This window comes from Rhinopithecus bieti, unplaced genomic scaffold, assembly GCF_001698545.2.
Source record: "Rhinopithecus bieti isolate Rb0 unplaced genomic scaffold, ASM169854v2 scaffold_41619, whole genome shotgun sequence".
NCBI classification, from domain to species: Eukaryota; Metazoa; Chordata; class Mammalia; order Primates; family Cercopithecidae; genus Rhinopithecus; species Rhinopithecus bieti.
The window spans coordinates 752,712-757,149 of record NW_016817072.1 but is presented as its reverse complement, the minus strand read 5'-3'; the positions used below and the strand labels follow the sequence as shown (position 1 = coordinate 757,149).

The following is a 4,438-nucleotide window of genomic DNA, read 5'->3' as shown; positions in this document are numbered from 1 at the left end:
CTTGCTTTCTGTCTTTCTTTCTTTCTTTCTTTCTTTCTTTCTTTCTTTCTTTCTTTCTTTCTTTCTTTCTTTCTTTCTTTCTTTCTTTGTGGTAAAACCTGAATAATATTTATAATTTTAACCATATATAAGTATATAATTCAGGGACATTAAATACACTCACAATGTTGTATAACCACCACCCTTATCCATACCCGGAACTTTTTCATTATCCCCAATAAGAAATTTGTGCCCATTCAGGGAGGGGAACATCACACACTGGGGCCTGTTGGGAGGTGGGGGTCTGGGGGAGGGATAGCGTTGGGAGAAATACCTAATGTAAATGACGAGTTGATGAGTGCAACAAACCAACATGGCACGTGTATATCTATGGAACAAACCTGCACACTATGCACATGTACCCCAGAACTTAGAGTATAATTAAAAAAGAAAAAATAAAGAAACGAAATTTCTGCCCATTAAACAGGAACTCCTCCTTTTCCCCTTTCCCTAATTTCTGGTAGCCTCTATTATACTTTCTAATTCTGAGTTTACCTTTCCTAAGTACTTCATATAAGTGGAATCATACAATATTTGTTCTTCCGTTTCTGGATTATTCACTTAGCAGAGTGTTTTCAAGCTTCATCCATGTTGTAGCATGGATTAGAATTTTACCCCTTTTTAAGGCTCAGTAATATTCCATTGTATGTGTATACCACATTTTGTTTATCCTTTTGTAATCCTGACTAATGGACATTTGAATTGTTTCCACATTTCCACCTTTTGACTATTGTGAATAATGCTTCTATGAACATTCGTGTGTAGATATCTCTGTTCAAGTCCCCGCTTTCAATTCCTTTGGATATGTATCTAGGAGTGGAATTGCTGGGACATATGATAATGCTATTACAGCCAATGCCATGAGTTCTAGCTGATATATCCAACATTACCAAAATTTTCTTTACTTTGTAACATCCACATCTTTTACACTCTGATTAGTCAGTAGGAATTGATATTGAAAAATTAGTCTCAGCCTGGGCAACACAGGCTGAGACTTCGTCCCTACCAAAATTTTAAAAACTAACCAGGTGTGATGGTGTGTGCCTATAGTCCTGGCTGCTTGGCAGGCTGAGGCAGGAGAATGGCTTGAACCAAAGAATTCCAGGCTGCAGTGAGTTGTGATCCCACCACTGCACTCCAACCTGGGCAATAGAGCAAGATCCGCTATCTTAGAAAGCAAGAAAGAAAAAGAAAAATTAGTGTTGGTGGCTCTAGAGAAGCAGGAACCAAGATATGTTGAGGTTTCAAGACTATTTTTCTGCAAGTGACAGCCAGAAATGTGTTGTGTTTTTTATTGTCAGATTTGGACAAGAAACAGTGAAGAGATCATTTGGGAAGAAACTGAGAATTACAAAATTAATTTCTGAGAAAAAAAGAAAAAAGGAAATAAAACTAGTTTGATATGATGGGATTCTCAGGAGGAAAGAAAAGTTTAGGGAGTTAGGCCCAATTCAGTAGATACTTAAATAACAAAAGGAAGACTGAATTAAGCACAAACCAAAAAAAAATCTTTCTGTCTTTTCTTTCTTTGCTTCTTTCTTTCTTTTCTTTTTCTTTCAGTTTCTCTTTTTCTTTCACTTTCTCTTTGTTTCTTTCTTTTTTCTCCATTCCTCCCTTCCTCCCTTCCTCCCTTCCTCCCTTCCTCCCTTCCTCCCTTCCTCCCTTTCTCCCTTCTCCCTTCCTCTCTTTCTCTCTTTCTCTCTTTCTCTCTTTCTCTCTTTCTCTCTTTCTCTCTTTCTCTCTTTCTCTCTTTCTTTCTTTCTTTCTTTCTTTCTTTCCTTTCTTTCTACAGGGTCTTGCTCTGTTGCCCAAGCTGGAAGGCAATTATGTGATGGCTCACTGTAACCTCATGGCTTACTGTAACCTCAACCTCCTGGGCTCCAGCAATCCTCCTGCCTTAGCCTCCCAAGTAGCTGGGACCACAGGTATGTACAACCCCACCACACCCTGCTAATTTTTTAAAAATTATTTTTATTTTTTGTAGAGATGAGGTCTTGTTATGTTACCCAGGCTGGTCTCAAACTTGTTGTCTCAAGCAATCTGCCCACCTTGGCCACCCAAAGTGCTCAGATTACAGGTGTGAGCCACCATGCCTGGCCAGGATAATTTTTCTTTAGGAAAGATTTAGTAAGTATCTATGTAACCGAGAACATAATGACATAAATTGATTAGAAAGCAATTCCTTGAGTTCCAAATGACTAAGGAGAGTGTTTAATGGTCTTGTATAAGATCCTATACTCATATTTCAGGAAATCTGTTTTTTTCTCTTTTCAGGCAGAAATTGACTCCTCCTACCAAAATGAATTTAAAATATCTTCTGCTCTCCAAAGTCAAGAATGTTGATCCTAATAGAACTGCCAGACAGGGTGTTCCAATTAGGCCTAGAACTAACGCACCATAGAACCACAGCCAGCTAAGGTATATTACAAAGAACATAAGCTTTCCATAGAAATCAGTTAAGAAAGATTCAGCATTCAATGGCTGTTCTTTGTACTGGACTGTATAAGTAGATTCTAACATGTGTTAACACAAACCCTGAACTAGGAAGCAAACGTCCCAATACATAAACTTGAGGACAAAGGGAATTATTCTGCACCAGCATAAATTATTTCCTAAGTAAAAATTAATGCCAGTTTCTTCAGGAGAAGTATGTGGGGACTCATAACCTGTGTATGTGTATTTTATGGTGAGTTGTATTCAGGTTTGTGAGGCAAACTATAGATACTTCACATTGAGCATACTAGGTTTAGTCATTCTTAGCATATTCTTTTGCCATTATTATAAAGTCCCTGTATAAATAAGAATTAACATATTCCTTCAGGTGGTTGGTGCCTGGAATAGACTTTACCTGAGCATTATAATTAAGAATCTGGCATCCAGAATCTTATATAAAATTGTATTAATGAAACATGCAACGTATTTTATCTTCAAAAAGATTATTTAAAGGAACTTTCAGAAGCCACTGGCAGATATCTTTAAAAGACATTTAAATGTCAGAAGTCAGAGTAGAAAACATACTTTTAAAAAAGCATTTTTGTTGTGTTTTGTTTTGTTTTTTGTCTCAGGCCAAAAAGTAGTTGGCAGGATCTTGCAGCCATATGATCAAAGATGCATTAATATTATATATATATTGTCCAGAAATAAGGTAGTTTCTACAGGTGGTATAATTTTGTAGTTAATCAAGAGATATTGCAATGGTACAAATAACCAGTTAAGATACTGAACAAATTGATGTGTAGACAGAATAAGAAATAAGAAACACTATGTAGAAGCAGAAATAATGCATTTGTCTGGAATCCTTTCCAGGAAACGGGGAAAGGGAAGAGATGCTATCACAACTGGCAGATGATTATTCATTTGTGATATATGTTGAGTTAGGATGCATTTAAGCATGGGTTATCTCGTGTTTAAATTTGTCAAAGGATTGAGAATGCACGGTACATACAATAGCATATATTTTAGCATCTCAAGTGATCCTTGGAACAAAGTTGAGAGTGCTGTATACATGTCTACCCAGTGTCTGAAGCCACTGCAAAGGGAAATAGACACATTTTACACAACAGCTGCCACCACCAATAATCACTAGAAAGGAAAAGGGGATAAATTTGAACATTTTCTCTAGAACTTCTGGCTGCTCATGGCTTCCACCAGTCCTGAGAACATGAAATAGCTTTCTGGAGGGAGAGGGAGATGTTGAAGTACAAAAGGAATAGAGTAGCTCTTCGATAGGGAATGAGTGGTGAGGTTAGGACCCTCTCAGCCCAGTGCCCAGCGGCCTAAGGGAGGCACATTCACATCCAGGGAGCAACAGATGGAGCAAGACGCAGCCAGAGGAACTGCAGGGACCAGGCTGTGGAGGAGAGGCGGCTTAAGCAATACTCACAGACCATTCCCTGGGCCTGGCCCCACTAAGCCTTCCAAAATTGAGAATCTTGCCTTGGGCGAGATCTGCTAGCCTCAGAACAACATGTTGCCAGGGTAGAGGCAGTGAAGCAGGCAGCAGAACTGTCACCATGGCTGCAAGTTCTAGAACTAGGAGCTATGAAATCAACCAGGAATGTAAGTCTGGTTTGTGAAAAGTATATGCTAAAGGCCGGGCGCGGTGGCTCAAGCCTGTAATCCCAGCACTTTGGGAGGCCGAGACGGGCGGATCACGAGGTCAGGAGATCGAGACTATCCTGGCTAAGATGGTGAAACCCCGTCTCCACTAAAAAATACAAAAAAAAAAAAGAAAAAAGAAAAGTATATGCTATTATGATGGTTAATTGAATTGATTGCTAAAACCAGGAAAGTTTGTCAAGCCCCTTCTCCTAGCTGTCAGCTGGGAAACCAGAAGGACTATTAGGTAGGGAGTGTCAGAGAATCTAGGATTCCAACAACTGGGGCATGTTCTCAGAGT

The 4,438-nt window shown here is 39.0% G+C and overlaps 1 protein-coding gene across 1 annotated transcript in view; it reads right to left on the bottom strand.

The window, feature by feature from the left end:
• The window catches only part of HFM1 (helicase for meiosis 1), a 52,195-nt gene extending 48,195 nt beyond the window's left edge, over positions 1-4,000 (bottom strand). The window contains exon 1 of the mRNA XM_017855800.1: positions 3,923-4,000. The gene's annotated coding sequence lies outside the window, so the exon portion shown is untranslated. The remainder of the gene's footprint in view (positions 1-3,922) is intronic.
• Between the last annotated feature and the right edge of the window lie 438 nt (positions 4,001-4,438).